The sequence below is a fragment of the Hyla sarda genome, chromosome 2, assembly GCF_029499605.1.
Source record: "Hyla sarda isolate aHylSar1 chromosome 2, aHylSar1.hap1, whole genome shotgun sequence".
Lineage (NCBI taxonomy): Eukaryota > Metazoa > Chordata > Amphibia > Anura > Hylidae > Hyla > Hyla sarda.
In genome coordinates this window covers 112,857,024-112,878,508 of record NC_079190.1, presented here as the reverse complement: position 1 = coordinate 112,878,508, position 21,485 = coordinate 112,857,024, and the positions used below count along the sequence as shown (strand labels likewise).

At 43.6% G+C, this 21,485-nt stretch overlaps 1 protein-coding gene across 3 annotated transcripts in view; it reads right to left on the bottom strand.

Moving 5' to 3' along the window:
• ITGB7 (integrin subunit beta 7) overlaps positions 1–21,485 on the bottom strand; it is a 181,177-nt gene that overhangs the window by 104,929 nt on the left and 54,763 nt on the right. The gene's annotated exons all lie outside the window — the stretch shown is intronic.

The following is a 21,485-nucleotide window of genomic DNA, read 5'->3' as shown; positions in this document are numbered from 1 at the left end:
ATGACATTATATAGAGCTGGTGATGTCACATGGCATTATATAGAGCTGGTGATGTCACATGGCATTATATAGAGCTGGAGATGTCACATGGCATTATATATAACTGGAGATGTCACATGACATTATATAGAGCTGGAGATGTCACATTACATTATATAGAGATGGAGATGTCGCATGGTATTATATAGAGATGGAGATGTCACATGACATTATATAGAGATGGTGATGTCACATGGTATTATATAGAGCTGGAGATGTCACATGGTATTATATAGAGCTGGTGATGTCACATGGCATTATATAGAGCTGGTGATGTCACATGGCATTATATAGAGCTGGTGATGTCACATGGCATTATATAGAGATGTTGATGTCACATGACATTATATAGAGCTGGAGATGTCACATGGCATTATATAGAGCTGGAGATGTCACATGGCATTATATAGAGCTGGAGATGTCACATGGCATTATATAGAACTGGAGATGTCACATGACATTATATAGAGCTGGAGATGTCACATGACATTATATAGAGATGGAGATGTCGCATGGTATTATATAGAGATGGTGATGTCACATGGCATTATATAGAGATGGTGATGTCACATGGAATTATATAGAGATGGTGATGTCACATGGCATTATATAGAACTGGTGATGTCACATGGCATTATATAGAGCTGGTGATGTCACATGGCATTATATAGAACTGGAGATGTCACATGGTATTATATATATTATATAGAGCTGGAGATGTCACATGGTATTATATAGAGCTGGAGATGTCACATGGCATTATATAGAGATGGAGATGTCACATGACATTATATAGAGCTGGAGATGTCACATGGTATTATATATATTATATAGAACTGGAGATGTCACATGACATTATATAGAGCTGGAGATGTCACATGGCATTATATAGAGATGGTGATGTCATATGGCATTATATAGAACTGGTGATGTCACATGGTATTATATAGAGCTGGGGATGTCACATGGCATTATATAGGGCTGGAGATGTCACATGGTATTATATAGAGCTGGAGATGTCACATGGCATTATATAGAGCTGGGGATGTCACATGGCATTATATAGAGATGGAGATGTCACATGACATTATATAGAACTGGAGATGTCACATGGCATTATATAGAGCTGGAGATGTCACATGGTATTATATAGAGCTGGATATGTCACATGGTATTATATAGAGATGGAGATGTCACATGGTATTATATAGAGATGGTGATGTCACATGGCATTATATAGAGATGGTCATGTCACATGGCATTATATAGAGCTGGAGATGTCACATGGTATTATATAGAGCTGGAGATGTCACATGGTATTATATAGAGATGGTGATGTCACATGGCATTATATAGAGATGGTCATGTCACATGGCAATATATAGAGCTGGAGATGTCACATGGCATTATATAGAGCTGGAGATGTCACATGGCATTATATAGAGATGGTGATGTCACATGGTATTATATAGAACTGGTGATGTCACATGGCATTATATAGAACTGGAGATGTCACATGACATTATATAGAGCTGGTGATGTCACATGGCATTATATAGAGCTGGTGATGTCACATGGCATTATATAGAGATGGTAATGTCACATGGTATTATATAGAGATGGTGATGTCACATGACATTATATAGAACTGGTGATGTCACATGACATTACATAGAACTGGAGATGTCACATGGCATTATATAGAGCTGGTGATGTCACATGGCATTATATAGAGCTGGTGATGTCACATGGCATTATATAGAGATGGTGATGTCACATGGTATTATATATATTATATAGAGCTGGAGATGTCACATGGTATTATATAGAGATGGAGATGTCACATGGCATTATATAGAGATGGAGATGTCACATGACATTATATAGAGCTCGAGATGTCACATGGTATTATATAGAGATTGAGATGTCACATGGCATTATATAGAGAGGGTGATGTCACATGGCATTATATAGAGCTGGAGATGTCACATGGCATTATATAGAGCTGGTGATGTCACATGGCATTATATAGAGCTGGAGATGTCACATGGTATTATATAGAGATGGAGATGTCACATGGCATTATATAGAGAGGGTGATGTCACATGGCATTATATAGAGCTGGTGATGTCACATGGCATTATATAGAGATAGAGATGTCACATGACATTATATAGAGATGGTGATGTCACATGGCATTATATAGAGATGGAGATGTCACATGACATTATATAGAGCTGGAGATGTCACATGGCATTATATAGAGCTGGAGATGTCACATGGTATTATATAGAGATGGAGATGTCACATGGCATTATATAGAGAGGGTGATGTCACATGGCATTATATAGAGCTGGTGATGTCACATGGCATTATATAGAGATAGAGATGTCACATGACATTATATAGAGATGGTGATGTCACATGGCATTATATAGAGATGGAGATGTCACATGACATTATATAGAGCTGGAGATGTCACATGGCATTATATAGAGCTGGAGATGTCACATGGCATTATATAGAACTGGTGATGTCACATGACATTATATAGAGCTGGAGATGTCACATGGCATTATATAGAGCTGGAGATGTCACATGGTATTATATAGAGCTGGGGATGTCACATGGCATTATATAGAGATGGTGATGTCACATGGAATTATATAGAGATGGTGATGTCACATGACCAGTGGCGGATCCAGGGGGGGGGGGGTCAACGGGGCAATTGACCTCACCCCCCCCCCCCCCCCCCCGAGATTTCTGCCCCCCCCCCCCCCCCCCGTATAGTACTACTAAAATAGCATAGCGGAGCGGGAGCTGTCAGCTCCCGCTCCCTCACACTGTTTATTTACCTTTTTGCCGGCTCGGCGCGGCTGCGGGGACCAAGTGCTGACAGGCCGGCGCGATGACATCACATTATCGCGCCGGCGCCGGAAGATCCCGTCCCCGCGGCTCGTCGCTCGGCTCGTCAGCAGTGCACACTGAGCTGCCTGTGTGACGCTGCCTGCAAGTAAGAAGATTTTTTTCGGGGGAACAAAATCTAAGTGCACATTTATTTTTTCTGTTTAAAAGAGTCAACTACATGACACTGGGGTAGGTGGCAATTGTGGCACAGGAAAGGAGAAATTAATGTGAGCGACCTATGACAGGGGGCATTATATGTTAAGAGCACTGACCCCTGTCATGTGTCTCTCACATATAATGCCCACTGTGCTGTGCCCCTCACATATATTGTGCCCCTTACGTATAATGCCCCCCTATGGGGCTGGACTGGGGGCATTATATGTGAGGGGCACAGCACAGAAGGCATTATTTCATATAATGCCCCCTGTGCTGTGCTCCACACATATAATGCCACCTGTGCTGTGCCCCACACATATAATGCCCTGTGCTTTGCCCCACACATATAATGTCCCCTGTGCTGTGCCCCTCACATATAAAGTCCCCTGTGCTGTGTTCCACACATATAATGCCACCTGTGCTGTGCCCCTCACATATAATGCCCCCTGTGCTGTGCTCCACACATATAATGCCCCGTGCTTTGCCCCACACATATAATGCCCCATGCTTTGCCCCACACATGTAAAGTCCCCTGTGCTGTGCTCCACACATATAATGCCACCTGTGCTTTGCCCCACACATATAATGCCCCCTGTGCTGTGCCCATCATATATAATGCCCCCATCATGCACCCCTCATATATAATGCCCCCATCATGCGCCCCTCATATATAATGCCCCCCATCATGCACCCCTCATATATAATGCCCCCATAATGCGCCCCTCACATATAATGCCCCCTGTGCTGTGCCCCTCACATATAATGCCCCCTGAGGGGACAGGATGGGGGCATTATATGTGAAGGGCACAGCACAGGGGGCATTATATGTGAGGGGGCGCATGATGGGGGCATTATATATGAGGGGTGCATGATGGGGGCATTATATATGAGGGGCGCATGATGGGGGCATTATATGTGAGGGGCACAGCACAGGGGGCATTATATGTGAGGGGCGCATGATGGGGGCATTATATGTGAGGGGCAAAAAATGGGGGCAATATCTGTGAAGGGCACAGCACGGGGCATTATATATGAGGGGCACATGATGGGGGCATTATATATGAGGGGCACATGATGGGGGCATTATATATGAGGGGCGCATGATGGGGGGCATTATATGTGAGGGGCAAAGAATGGGGGCATTATATGTCAAGGGCACACCACAGGGGGCAATATATGTTAGGGGCACAGGGCATTATTATTATGTGGGGGGAACAGGACGGGTCATAATCATTATATGTAGGGGCACACGATGGGGCATTATTACTATATGTGAAGGCACAGAGTGTTTTGTATTTCAGAAGTATAGTGTAGATTATGAGGAATTTCTGGGGTGGTACGTTTTTTATGGGCCACAAAACATTTGGGTATTTTATTCAGAGGGTGTAATGCACAGCAAGTTATATTCAGAGAATGCAGTGTGTGGTAGTATTAAATTTAGAGGGTACGGTGTGTGGTAGTATTATATTCAGAGAGTGCAGTGTGTGATAATATTATATACAGAGGGTACGGTGTGTGGTAGTATTATATTCAGAGAGTGCAGTGTGTGATAGTATTATATACAGAGGGTATGGTGTGTGGTAGTATTATATTCAGAGAGTGCAGTGTGTGATAGTATTATATACAGAGGGTACGGTGTGTGGTAGTATTATATTCAGAGAGTGCAGTGTGTGATAGTATTATATACAGAGGGTACAGTGTGTGGTAGTATTATATTCAGAGAGTGCACTGTGTGATAGTATTATATACAGAGGGTTCGGTGTGTGGTAGTATTATATTCAGAGAGTGCAGTGTGTGGTAGTATTATATTCAGAGAGTGCAGTGTGTCGTAGTATTATATTCAGAGAGTGCAGTGTGAGATAGTATTATATTCAGAGAATGCAGTGTGTGGTAGTATATTCAGAGAGCGCAGTGTGTTATAGCATTATATTTAGAGGGCGCAGTGTGTGGTAGTATTATATTCAGAGGGTGCAGTGTGTGGTAGTATTATATTCAGAGGGTGCAGTGTGTGGTAGTATTATATTCAGAGGGTACAGTGTGTGGCGATATTATATTCAGAGGGTACAGTGTGTTGTATATTCAGGAAGTACCGTGTGTCAGAATTATATTCAGAGGGTGTGTGGCGGTATTGTATTAGAACAATACAGTGTTTAGCAGTATTATAATAATTGTTGTTTTCATATAGAGGATCAGAATCCGCTGACATAGTGAGGAGACGTCTGGGCGTCAAGTTCTGCAGGGAGAACATTTAGCTGGAACAAGTCCCGGTGGTATGTACCAGCTGAATTAGATAAGAAAAGACTAGAGAAGACATCACCTGTAATCACTGATATCATTGTGTATTCTCCTCACTATAGAGAAGACGTCACCTGTAGTCACTGATATCATTGTGTATTCTCCTCACTATACAGAAGACGTCACCTGTAATCACTGATATCATTGTGTATTCTCCTTACTGTGTCCTATCAGAGCTGGAGTCACTTGTAAGTTCTGCAGTAATGATGGGTGAAACAACAACTCCCAGCATCCCCTTACCACTGCTTAGGTCATACTGGGAGCTGTAGTTTTAAAATGGTAAAAACCTCTTTAGCACTTTCCCATTCTGTGGCAATTGGTATATTTGATAATTATTCTGACATGTGAACATGGCCTCAGAGTCTTAAACAAGGTTAGGACTGTATGAGACATTTAATAATATTGTAAGTTCCGTGAGCAACATCTTGTTTTCTGTCCGCCAACACAAAATACTCTAATAGTGCCCCTCCCGAGACTCCACTCTGGATCCGCCCCTGCACATGACATTATATAGAGCTGGAGATGTCACATGGCATTATATAGAGCTGGAGATGTCACATGGTATTATATAGACCTGGAGATGTCACATGGCATTATATAGAGATGGAGATGTCACATGGCATTATATAGAGATGGAGATGTCACATGGCATTATATAGAGCTGGAGATGTCACATGGTATTATATAGAGCTGGGGATGTCACATGGCATTATATAAAGCTGGGGATGTCACATGGCATTATATAGAGCTGGAGATGTCACATGGCATTATATAGAGCTGGTGATGTCACATGGCATTATATAGAGCTGGAGATGTCACATGGCATTATATAGAGCTGGTGATGTCACATGGCATTATATAGAGCTGGAGATGTCACATGGCATTATATAGAGCTGGAGATGTCACATGGTATTACATAGAGCTGGGGATGTCACATGGCATTATATAGAGATGGTGATGTCACATGGAATTATATAGGGCTGGAGATGTCACATGGCATTATATAGAGCTGGAGATGTCACATGGCATTATATAGAGCTGGAGATGTCACGTGGCATTATATAGAACTGGTGATGTCACATGGTATTATATAGAGCTGGGGATGTCACATGGCATTATATAGAGATGGTGATGTCACATGGCATTATATAGAGCTGGAGATGTCACATGGCATTATATAGAACTGGTGATGTCACATGGTATTATATAGAGCTGAAGATGTCACATGGCATTATATAGAGCTGGGGATGTCACATGGCATTATATAGGGCTGGTGATGTCACATGGCATTATATATATTATATAGAACTGGAGATGTCACATGGCATTATATAGAGCTGGGGATGTCACATGGCATTATATAGAGCTGGAGATGTCACATGGCATTATATAGGGCTAGAGATGTCACATGGCATTATATAGAGCTGGAGATGTCACATGGCATTATATAGAGCTGGAGATGTCACATGGCATTATATAGGGCTAGAGATGTCACATGGCATTATATAGAGCTGGAGATGTCACATGGCATTATATAGAGCTGGGGATGTCACATGGCATTATATAGAGCTGGAGATGTCACATGGCATTATATAGGGCTAGAGATGTCACATGGCATTATATAGAGCTGGAGATGTCACATGGCATTATATAGAGCTGGTGATGTCACATGGCATTATATAGAGCTGGAGATGTCACATGGCATTATATAGAGCTGGTGATGTCACATGGCATTATATAGGGCTGGTGATGTCACATGGCATTATATATATTATATAGAACTGGAGATGTCACATGGCATTATATAGAGCTGGGGATGTCACATGGCATTATGTAGAGCTGGAGATGTCACATGGCATTATATAGAGCTGGGGATGTCACATGGCATTATATAGAGCTGGAGATGTCACATGGCATTATATAGGGCTAGAGATGTCACATGGCATTATATAGAGCTGGGGATGTCACATGGCATTATATAGAACTGGAGATGTCACATGGTATCATATAGGGCTGGATATGTCACATGGCATTATATAGAGCTGGAGATGTCACATGGCATTATATAGGGCTAGAGATGTCACATGGCATTATATAGAGCTGGGGATGTCACATGGCATTATATAGAGCTGGAGATGTCACATGGCATTATATAGGGCTAGAGATGTCACATGGCATTATATAGAGCTGGAGATGTCACATGGCATTATATAGAGCTGGTCATGTCACATGGCATTATATAGAGCTGGTGATGTCACATGGTATTATATAGAGCTGGAGATGTCACATGGCATTATATAGAGCTGAAGATGTCACATAGCATTATATAGAGCTGGAGATGTCACATGGCATTATATAGAGCTGGTCATGTCACATGGCATTATATAGAGCTGGAGATGTCACATGGCATTATATAGGGCTAGAGATGTCACATGGCATTATATAGAGCTGGAGATGTCACATGGTATTATATAGGGCTGGAGATGTCACATGGCATTATATAGAACTGGAGATGTCACATGGCATTATATAGAGCTGGAGATGTCACATGGCATTATATAGAGCTGGAGATGTCACATGGCATTATATAGAGCTGGAGATGTCACATGGCATTATATAGAGCTGGAGATGTCACATGGCATTATATAGAGCTGGAGATGTGACATGGCATTATATAGAGCTGGTGATGTCACATGGCATTATATAGAGCTGGAGATGTCACATGGCATTATATAGAGCTGGAGATGTCACATGGCATTATATAGGGCTAGAGATGTCACATGGCATTATATAGAGATGGAGATGTCACATGGCATTATATAGAGCTGGAGATGTCACATGGCATTATATAGAGCTGGTCATGTCACATGGCATTATATAGAGCTGGAGATGTCACATGGCATTATATAGAGCTGGTGATGTCACATGGCATTATATAGAGCTGGTGATGTCACATGGTATTATATAGAGCTGGAGATGTCACATGGCATTATATAGAGAGGGTGATGTCACATGGAATTATATAGAGCTGGAGATATCACATGGCATTATATAGAGCTGAAGATGTCACATGGCATTATATAGAGCTGGAGATGTCACATGGCATTATATTGAGCTGGTGATGTCACATGGCATTATATAGAGCTGAAGATGTCACATGGTATTATATAGAGCTGGGGATGTCACATGGTATTATATAGAGCTGGAGATGTCACATGGCATTATATAGAGCTGGTGATGTCACATGGCATTATATAGAGCTGGAGATGTCACATGGCATTATATAGAGCTGGAGATGTCACATGGCATTATATAGAACTGGTGATGTCACATGGCATTATATAGAGCTGAACATGTCACATGGCATTATATAGAGCTGGAGATGTCACATGGCATTATATTGAGCTGGTGATGTCACATGGCATTATATAGAGATGGAGATGTCACATGGTATTATATAGAGCTGAAGATGTCACATGGTATTATATAGAGCTGGTGATGTCACATGGCATTATATAGAGCTGGAGATGTCACATGGCATTATATAGAGCTGGTGATGTCACATGACATTATATAGAGCTGGAGGCAGAGGCGGCTCTAGACCTTTTGAGGCCTTAGGCAAAAATATATCAGAGGCCCCCCAGGCGCGATAAAAATAAATAAATAAATAAAATAAATATTTACATTTTTTTTTTTACACGGGGCTCCTCTAACGAGGTTGACGAGCAAAAAAAATAAACGAGAAAATGGTAAAAAAAATAAAAACGCAATGCAGTTTATCTATTTATCAGTGGGTATGTAGTTTAAAGTGCTGCTTTATACAGCAACTCACCAATGAGGTCTTCTCTAATTTGCTTCGTTGCCTTCTCTTCTCCATTTGGTCTGGGCCATCATGACAATTTCTTCCACCCAAAATTCTTCACCGTTACACCTGCAAAACAAACCTATTAGGCACAGAACTTTTTTTTTCCATGGGTGACAGAGGAGTGTAGAGGAGCGTACATGGGTGACAGAGGGGTGTAGATGAGTGTACATGGATGACAGAGGGGTGTAGAGGAGTGTACATGGGTGACAGAGGGGTGTAGAGGAGTGTACATGGATGAAAGAGGGGTGTACATGGGTGACAGAGGGGTGTAGAGGAGTGTACATGGATGAAAGAGGGGTGTAGAGGAGTGTGCATGGGTGACAGAGGGGTGTAGAGGAGTGTACATGGATGAAAGAGGGGTGTACATGGGTGACAGAGGGGTGTAGAGGAGTGTACATGGATGAAAGAGGGGTGTAGAGGAGTGTGCATGGGTGACAGAGGGGTGTAAAGGAGTGTACATGAATGAAAGAGGGGTGTAGAGAAGTGTATATGGGTGACAGAGGGGTGTAGAGGAGTGTACATGGGTGACAGAGTAGTGTACAGAGGGGTGTAGAGGAGTGTACATGGGTGACAGAGGGGTGTAGAGGAGTGTACATGGGTGACAGAGGGGTGTAGAGGAGCGTACATGGATGAAAGAGGGGTGTAGAGAAGTGTACATGGGTAACAGAGGGGTATAGAGGAGTGTACATGGTTGACAGAGGGGTGTTGAGGAGTGTACATGGGTGACAGAGGGGTGTAGAGGAGTGTACATGGTTGACAGAGGGGTGTTGAGGAGTGTTCATGGGTGACAGAGGGGTGTAGAGGAGTGTACATGGATGAAAGAGGGGTGTAGAGGAGTGTGCATGGGTGACAGAGGGGTGTAGAGGAGTGTACATGGGTGACAGAGGGGTGTAGAGAAGTGTACATGGGTGACAGAGGGGTATAGAGGAGTGTACATGGGTGACAGAGAGGTGTAGAGGAGTGTACATGGGTGACAGAGGGGTGTAGAGGAGTGTACATGGGTGACAGAGGGGTGTAGAGAAGTGTACATGGGTGACAGAGAGGTGTAGAGGAGTGTACATGGGTGACAGAGGGGTGTAGAGGAGTGTACATGGGTGACAGAGGGGTGTAGAGGAGTGTACATGGGTGACAGATGGGTGTAGAGGAGTGTACATGGGTGACAGAGGGGTGTAGAGAAGTGTACATGGGTGACAGAGGGGTATAGAGGAGTGTACATGGGTGACAGAGAGGTGTAGAGGAGTGTACATGGGTAACAGAGGGGTGTAGAGAAGTGTACATGGGTGACAGAGGGGTGTAGAGGAGTGTACATGGATGAAAGAGGGGTGTAGAGCAGTGTGCATGGGTGACAGAGGGGTGTACATAGTGACAGAGGGGTGTAGAGAAGTGTACATGGGTGACAGAGGGGTGTAGAGAAGTGTACATGGGTGATAGAGGGGTGTAGAGAAGTGTACATGGGTGACAGAGGGGTATAGAGAAGTGTACATGGGTGACAGAGGGGTGTAGAGGAGTGTACATGGGTGACAGATGGGTGTAGAGGAGTGTACATGGGTGACAGAGGGGTGTAGAGGAGTGTACATGGGTGACAGAGGGGTATAGAGAAGTGTACATGGGTGACAGAGGGGTATAGAGGAGTGTACATGGGTGACAGAGGGGTGTAGAGGAGTGTACATGGGTGACAGAGGGGTGTAGAGGAGTGTACATGGGTGACAGAGGGGTGTAGAGAAGTGTACATGGGTGACAGAGGGGTATAGAGAAGTGTACATGGGTGACAGAGGGGTGTAGAGGAGTGTACATGGGTGACAGATGGGTGTAGAGGAGTGTACATGGGTGACAGAGGGGTGTAGAGGAGTGTACATGGGTGACAGAGGGGTATAGAGAAGTGTACATGGGTGACAGAGGGGTATAGAGGAGTGTACATGGGTGACAGAGGGGTGTAGAGGAGTGTACATGGGTGACAGAGGGGTGTAGAGGAGTGTACATGGGTGACAGAGGGGTGTAGAGTAGTGTACAGAGGGGTGTAGGGAGGTGTACAAGGGTGACAGATGGGTGTAGAAGTGTGAACATTGGTGACGGGGGCATAGGGGGTGACTGGGGGGGGGGGGGCCAGGAGTGACAAGGGGGTAACAGAGGGGTGGACAGGGGTGACAGAGGGGTGAATAGGGGGTGGACATGGGTTACAAGGATGTGGTCAGGGGGGTGGACAATGGAGGGTGAACATGGGTGACAGGGATGGACAGGGGTGACAGAGGGTTGGATGGGGGGGGTGGACATGGATGACAGGAGGGTGGACATGGGAGACAGGGGGTCAGAGGGGTGGACAAGGGTGACAAGGGGGTAAAAGGAGTGACAGAGAGGGGTGGACTGGGATAACAAAGGGACAGGTGGGTGAACAGGGATGGACAGCGGAGTGGACAAGGCGGACATGGGTGACAGGGGGGTGGACAGGGGGGTGGACAGGGGTGACAGGGGGTGAACAGGGGTGACAGGGGGTGGACAGGGGTGACAGGGGGGTGGACAGGGGTGACAGGGGGGTGAACAGGGGTGACAGGGGGGTAGACATGGGTGACAGGGGGGTGGACAGGGGTGACAGGGGTGTAGACGGGGGTGACAGGGGGGTGGACATGTTATTATAAAATTATTATGGACAGTGTACACACCTGACATCCTAACTGACCATGGTGTGGGATGAGTATGGACTGGATCAGTGTTTCCCAACCAGGGTGCCTCCAGCTGTTGCAAAACTACAACTCCCAGCATGCCTGGACAAACTTAGGCTGTCTGGGCATGCTGGGAGTTGTAGTTTTGCAACAGCTGGGGGCACCCTGGTTGGGAAACACTGGACTGTATACTTATATCATTGAGTATATTGCTATATTTACATCCAGAGCTGCCAGAGTAACACCACTTAAAGGGCCCCTGATCCTTGATGAGCCAGCAGGGCTCCAAGGGTCTCCCAACACCACATGAATGGCCATGGGTGACAGGGGGGTGGACATGGGTGACAGGGGGGAGGACATGGGTGACAGGGGATGGACATGGGTGACAGGGGAGAGGACATGGGTGACAGGGGGTGGACATGGGTGACAGGGGATGGACATGGGTGACAGGGGAGAGGACATGGGTGACAGGGGGTGGACATGGGTGACAGGAGGGTGAACATGGGTGACAGGGGAGTGGACATGGGTGACAGGAGGGTGAACAGGGGTGACAGGGGGTGAACAGGGGTGGCAGGAGGGTGAACAGGGGTGGCAGGGGGGTGAACAGGGGTGGCAGGAGGGTGACCAGGGGTGACAGGAGAGTGAACAGGGGTGGCAGGGGGGTGGACATGGGTGACAGGGGGGTGGACATGGGTGACAGGGGGGTGAACAGGGGTGACAGGGGGGTGAACAGGGGTGGCAGGAGGATGAACAGGGGTGGCAGGAGGGTGAACAGGGGTGACAGGGGGGTGGACAGGGCTGACAGGGGTGGAAGGGGTGAACAGGGGTGGCAGGGGGGTGGACATGGGTGACAGGGGGGTGGACAGGGGTGGAAGGGGTGAACAGGGGTGGCAGGGGGGTGGACAGGGGTGACAGGAGGGTGGACAGGGGTGACAGGGGGGTGGACATGGGTGACAGGGGGGAGGACAGGGGTCACAGGGGGTGGACATGTTATTATAACATTATTACGGACAATTATTACGGACAGTGTACACACCTGACATCCTAACTGGCCATGGTGTGGGATGAGTATGGACTGGATCAGTGTTTCCCAACCAGGGTGCATCCAGCTGTTGCAAAACTACAACTCCCAGCATGCCTGGACAGACTTAGGCTGTCCGGGCATGCTGGGAGTTGTAGTTTTGCAACATCTGGAGGCACCCTGGTTGGGAAACACTGGACTGGGGGGGGGTTTGAGGGGGGGTAGACATGGGTGACAGGGGGGTGGGGGAGGTAGACATGGGTGACAGGGGGGGTAGGACATGGGTGACAGGGAGGTAAACAAGGCAGACATGGATGACAGGGGGGGGTGGACATGTGTGACGAGGGGGAGTGTGCGGAGGGTGGACCTGGGTGACGGTGGGGGGGGGGGGGTTGGACAGGGTTGAGATGGGGTAACAGGGGGGTGGAAAGGGTACCTTAAGCAAGCCGGCCTGCGCAGCTTGCAGTTCCACGGTAGTCCGGCACAAATGCAGCTCGCTCCGCCGTTGGGCACCATTTTCGGCTCACTGCGCCGCAAGGGGGAGGGGTTTGGGGAGGGGATCACGCAGGGGGACGCAGGAGGACGCTGTGTGCGCAGTGCGCACGCAGGCTTCCCTTCCCCCCTGCGCGCAGGCCGGGGCGGGACATTTGAAAAAAAAAATGTCGCCAAAATCACTGCTCTAAACACATGATTTAAGCGGCCGCGAGGCCCCTTTTAGCGCGAGGCCTTAGGCGGCCGCCTAAATTGCCTGATAGAGAGCTGCGTCTGGCTGGAGGTGTCACATGGCATTATATAGAACTGGTGATGTCACATGGTATTATATAGAGCTGGAGATGTCACATGGCATTATATAGAGCTGGAGATGTCACATGGCATTATATAGAGCTGGAGATGTCACATGGCATTATATAGAACTGGAGATGTTACATGGAATTATATAGAGATGGAGATGTCACATGGCATTATATAGAGCTGGAGATGTCACATGGCATTATATAGAGCTGGAGATGTCACATGGTATTATATAGAACTGGAGATGTCACATGGCATTATATAGAACTGGTGATGTCACATGGCATTATATAGAGCTGGAGATGTCACATGGTATTATATAGGGCTGGAGATGTCACATGGCATTATATAGAGCTGGTGATGTCACATGGTATTATATAGAGCTGGTGATGTCACATGGTATTATATGGAGCTAGTGATGTCACATGGCATTATATAGAACTGGAGATGTCACATGGCATTATATAGAACTGGTGATGTCACATGGCATTATATAGAGCTGGTGATGTCACATGGTATTATATAGAGCTGGAGATGTCACATGGCATTATATAGAGATGGAGATGTCACATGGCATTATATAGAACTGGAGATGTCACATGGCATTATATAGGGCTGGTGATGTCACATGGCAATATATAGAACTGGAGATGTCACATGGCATTATATAGGGCTGGTGATGTAACATGGCAATATATAGAACTGGAGATGTCACATGGCATTATATAGAGCTGGAGATGTCACATGGTATTATATAGAACTGGAGATGTCACATGGCATTATATAGAACTGGTGATGTCACATGGCATTATATAGAGCTGGAGATGTCACATGGTATTATATAGGGCTGGAGATGTCACATGGCATTATATAGAGCTGGTGATGTCACATGGCATTATATAGAGATGGAGATGTCACATGGTATTATATAGAGATGGTGATGTCACATGGTATTATATAGAGCTAGTGATGTCACATGGCATTATATAGAACTGGAGATGTCACATGGCATTATATAGAACTGGTGATGTCACATGGCATTATATAGAGCTGGTGATGTCACATGGTATTATATAGAGCTGGAGATGTCACATGGCATTATATAGAGATGGAGATGTCACATGGCATTATATAGAACTGGAGATGTCACATGGCATTATATAGGGCTGGTGATGTCACATGGCAATATATAGAACTGGAGATGTCACATGGCATTATATAGGGCTGGTGATGTCACATGGCAATATATAGAACTGGAGATGTCACATGGCATTATATAGAGCTGGAGATGTCACATGGTATTATATAGAACTGGAGATGTCACATGGCATTATATAGAACTGGTGATGTCACATGGCATTATATAGAACTGGAGATGTCACATGGCATTATATAGAACTGGTGATGTCACATGGCATTATATAGAACTGGTGATGTCACATGGCATTATATAGAACTGGAGATGTCACATGGTATTATATAGAGCTGGAGATGTCACATGGTATTATATAGGGCTGGAGATGTCACATGGCATTATATAGAGCTGGTGATGTCACATGGTATTATATAGAGCTGGTGATGTCACATGGCATTATATAGAGCTGGTGATGTCACATAGCATTATATAGAGATGAAGATGTCACATGGTATTATATAGAGCTGAATATGTCACATGGCATTATATAGGGCTGGTGATGTCACATGGCAATATATAGAGCTGAAGATGTCACATGGCATTATATAGAACTGGAGATGTCACATGGCATTATATAGAGCTGGAGATGTCACATGGCATTATATAGAGCTGGAGATATCACATGGCATTATATAGAGCTGGAGATGTCACATGGCATTATATAGAGATGGAGATGTCACATGGTATTATATAGAACTGGTGATGTCACATGGCATTATATAGAGATGGTGATGTCACATGGTACTATATAGAGATGGAGATGTCACATGGTATTATATAGAACTGGTGATGTCACATGGCATTATATAGAGCTGGAGATATCACATGGCATTATATAGAGATGGAGATGTCACATGGTATTATATAGAGCTGGTGATGTCACATGGCATTATATAGAGATGGTGATGTCACATGGTATTATATAGAACTGGTGATGTCACATGGCATTATATAGAGCTGGAGATGTCACATGGCATTATATAGATCTGGTGATGTCACATGGCAATATATAGAGCTGAAGATGTCACATGGCATTATATAGAGCTGGAGATATCACATGGCATTATATAGAGATGGAGATGTCACATGGTATTATATAGAGCTGGAGATGTCACATGACATTATATAGAGCTGGAGATGTCACATGGCATTATATAGAGCTGGAGATGTCACATGGCATTATATAGAGCTGGTGATGTCACATGGCATTATATAGAGCTGGAGATGTCACATGGTATTATATAGAACTGGAGATGTCACATGGCATTATATAGAACTGGTGATGTCACATGGCATTATATAGAGCTGGAGATGTCACATGGTATTATATAGGGCTGGAGATGTCACATGGCATTATATAGAGCTGGTGATGTCACATGGTATTATATAGAGCTGGTGATGTCACATGGTATTATATGGAGCTAGTGATGTCACATGGCATTATATAGAACTGGAGATGTCACATGGCATTATATAGAACTGGTGATGTCACATGGCATTATATAGAGCTGGTGATGTCACATGGTATTATATAGAGCTGGAGATGTCACATGGCATTATATAGAGATGGAGATGTCACATGGCATTATATAGAACTGGAGATGTCACATGGCATTATATAGGGCTGGTGATGTCACATGGCAATATATAGAACTGGAGATGTCACATGGCATTATATAGGGCTGGTGATGTAACATGGCAATATATAGAACTGGAGATGTCACATGGCATTATATAGAGCTGGAGATGTCACATGGTATTATATAGAACTGGAGATGTCACATGGCATTATATAGAACTGGTGATGTCACATGGCATTATATAGAGCTGGAGATGTCACATGGTATTATATAGGGCTGGAGATGTCACATGGCATTATATAGAGCTGGTGATGTCACATGGCATTATATAGAGATGGAGATGTCACATGGTATTATATAGAGATGGTGATGTCACATGGTATTATATAGAGCTAGTGATGTCACATGGCATTATATAGAACTGGAGATGTCACATGGCATTATATAGAACTGGTGATGTCACATGGCATTATATAGAGCTGGTGATGTCACATGGTATTATATAGAGCTGGAGATGTCACATGGCATTATATAGAGATGGAGATGTCACATGGCATTATATAGAACTGGAGATGTCACATGGCATTATATAGGGCTGGTGATGTCACATGGCAATATATAGAACTGGAGATGTCACATGGCATTATATAGGGCTGGTGATGTCACATGGCAATATATAGAACTGGAGATGTCACATGGCATTATATAGAGCTGGAGATGTCACATGGTATTATATAGAACTGGAGATGTCACATGGCATTATATAGAACTGGTGATGTCACATGGCATTATATAGAGCTGGAGATGTCACATGGTATTATATAGGGCTGGAGATGTCACATGGCATTATATAGAGCTGGTGATGTCACATGGTATTATATAGAACTGGAGATGTCACATGGCATTATATAGAACTGGTGATGTCACATGGCATTATATAGAGCTGGAGATGTCACATGGTATTATATAGGGCTGGAGATGTCACATGGCATTATATAGAGCTGGTGATGTCACATGGTATTATATAGAGCTGGTGATGTCACATGGTATTATATGGAGCTAGTGATGTCACATGGCATTATATAGAACTGGAGATGTCACATGGCATTATATAGAACTGGTGATGTCACATGGCATTATATAGAGCTGGTGATGTCACATGGTATTATATAGAGCTGGAGATGTCACATGGCATTATATAGAGATGGAGATGTCACATGGCATTATATAGAACTGGAGATGTCACATGGCATTATATAGGGCTGGTGATGTCACATGGCAATATATAGAACTGGAGATGTCACATGGCATTATATAGGGCTGGTGATGTAACATGGCAATATATAGAACTGGAGATGTCACATGGCATTATATAGAGCTGGAGATGTCACATGGTATTATATAGAACTGGAGATGTCACATGGCATTATATAGAACTGGTGATGTCACATGGCATTATATAGAGCTGGAGATGTCACATGGTATTATATAGGGCTGGAGATGTCACATGGCATTATATAGAGCTGGTGATGTCACATGGCATTATATAGAGATGGAGATGTCACATGGTATTATATAGAGATGGTGATGTCACATGGTATTATATAGAGCTAGTGATGTCACATGGCATTATATAGAACTGGAGATGTCACATGGCATTATATAGAACTGGTGATGTCACATGGCATTATATAGAGCTGGTGATGTCACATGGTATTATATAGAGCTGGAGATGTCACATGGCATTATATAGAGATGGAGATGTCACATGGCATTATATAGAACTGGAGATGTCACATGGCATTATATAGGGCTGGTGATGTCACATGGCAATATGTAGAACTGGAGATGTCACATGGCATTATATAGGGCTGGTGATGTCACATGGCAATATATAGAACTGGAGATGTCACATGGCATTATATAGAGCTGGAGATGTCACATGGTATTATATAGAACTGGAGATGTCACATGGCATTATATAGAACTGGTGATGTCACATGGCATTATATAGAGCTGGAGATGTCACATGGTATTATATAGGGCTGGAGATGTCACATGGCATTATATAGAGCTGGTGATGTCACATGGTATTATATAGAGCTGGTGATGTCACATGGCATTATATAGAGCTGGTGATGTCACATAGCATTATATAGAGATGAAGATGTCACATGGTATTATATAGAGCTGAATATGTCACATGGCATTATATAGGGCTGGTGATGTCACATGGCAATATATAGAGCTGAAGATGTCACATGGCATTATATAGAACTGGAGATGTCACATGGCATTATATAGAGCTGGAGATGTCACATGGCATTATATAGAGCTGGAGATATCACATGGCATTATATAGAGCTGGAGATGTCACATGGCATTATATAGAGATGGAGATGTCACATGGTATTATATAGAACTGGTGATGTCACATGGCATTATATAGAGATGGTGATGTCACATGGTACTATATAGAGATGGAGATGTCACATGGTATTATATAGAACTGGTGATGTCACATGGCATTATATAGAGCTGGAGATATCACATGGCATTATATAGAGATGGAGATGTCACATGGTATTATATAGGGCTGGATATGTCACATGGCATTATATAGAGATGGAGATGTCACATGGCATTATATAGAGATGGAGATGTCACATGACATTATATAGAGCTGGAGATGTCACATGGCATTATATAGAGCTGGAGATGTCACATGGCATTATATAGAGCTGGTGATGTCACATGGCATTATATAGAGCTGGAGATGTCACATGGTATTATATAGAACTGGAGATGTCACATGGCATTATATAGAACTGGTGATGTCACATGGCATTATATAGAGCTGGAGATGTCACATGGTATTATATAGGGCTGGAGATGTCACATGGCATTATATAGAGCTGGTGATGTCACATGGTATTATATAGAGCTGGTGATGTCACATGGTATTATATGGAGCTAGTGATGTCACATGGCATTATATAGAACTGGAGATGTCACATGGCATTATATAGAACTGGTGATGTCACATGGCATTATATAGAGCTGGTGATGTCACATGGTATTATATAGAGCTGGAGATGTCACATGGCATTATATAGAGATGGAGATGTCACATGGCATTATATAGAACTGGAGATGTCACATGGCATTATATAGGGCTGGTGATGTCACATGGCAATATATAGAACTGGAGATGTCACATGGCATTATATAGGGCTGGTGATGTAACATGGCAATATATAGAACTGGAGATGTCACATGGCATTATATAGAGCTGGAGATGTCACATGGTATTATATAGAACTGGAGATGTCACATGGCATTATATAGAACTGGTGATGTCACATGGCATTATATAGAGCTGGAGATGTCACATGGTATTATATAGGGCTGGAGATGTCACATGGCATTATATAGAGCTGGTGATGTCACATGGCATTATATAGAGATGGAGATGTCACATGGTATTATATAGAGATGGTGATGTCACATGGTATTATATAGAGCTAGTGATGTCACATGGCATTATATAGAACTGGAGATGTCACATGGCATTATATAGAACTGGTGATGTCACATGGCATTATATAGAGCTGGTGATGTCACATGGTATTATATAGAGCTGGAGATGTCACATGGCATTATATAGAGATGGAGATGTCACATGGCATTATATAGAACTGGAGATGTCACATGGCATTATATAGGGCTGGTGATGTCACATGGCAATATATAGAACTGGAGATGTCACATGGCATTATATAGGGCTGGTGATGTCACATGGCAATATATAGAACTGGAGATGTCACATGGCATTATATAGAGCTGGAGATGTCACATGGTATTATATAGAACTGGAGATGTCACATGGCATTATATAGAACTGGTGATGTCACATGGCATTATATAGAGCTGGAGATGTCACATGGTATTATATAGGGCTGGAGATGTCACATGGCATTATATAGAGCTGGTGATGTCACATGGTATTATATAGAGCTGGTGATGTCACATGGCATTATATAGAGCTGGTGATGTCACATAGCATTATATAGAGATGAAGATGTCACATGGTATTATATAGAGCTGAATATGTCACATGGCATTATATAGGGCTGGTGATGTCACATGGCAATATGTAGAGCTGAAGATGTCACATGGCATTATATAGAACTGGAGATGTCACATGGCATTATATAGAGCTGGAGATATCACATGGCATTATATAGAGCTGGAGATGTCACATGGCATTATATAGAACTGGTGATATCACATGGCATTATATAGAGATGGAGATGTCACATGGTATTATATAGAACTGGTGATGTCACATGGCATTATATAGAGATGGTGATGTCACATGGTACTATATAGAGATGGAGATGTCACATGGTATTATATAGAGCTGGAGATATCACATGGCATTATATAGAGATGGAGATGTCACATGGTATTATATAGAGCTGGTGATGTCACATGGCATTATATAGAGATGGTGATGTCACATGGTATTATATAGAACTGGTGATGTCACATGGCATTATATAGAGCTGGAGATGTCACATGGCATTATATAGATCTGGTGATGTCACATGGCAATATATAGAGCTGAAGATGTCACATGGCATTATATAGAGCTGGAGATATCACATGGCATTATATAGAAATGGAGATGTCACATGGCATTATATAGAGATGGAGATGTCACATGACATTATATAGAGCTGGAGATGTCACATGGTATTATATAGAGATGGAGATGTCACATGACATTATATAGAGCTGGAGATGTCACATGGCATTATATAGAACTGGAGATGTCACATGACATTATATAGAGCTGGAGATGTCACATGGCATTATATAGAACTGGAGATGTCACATGGCATTATATAGAACTGGAGATGTCACATGACATTATATAGAGCTGGAGATGTCACATGGCATTATATAGAACTGG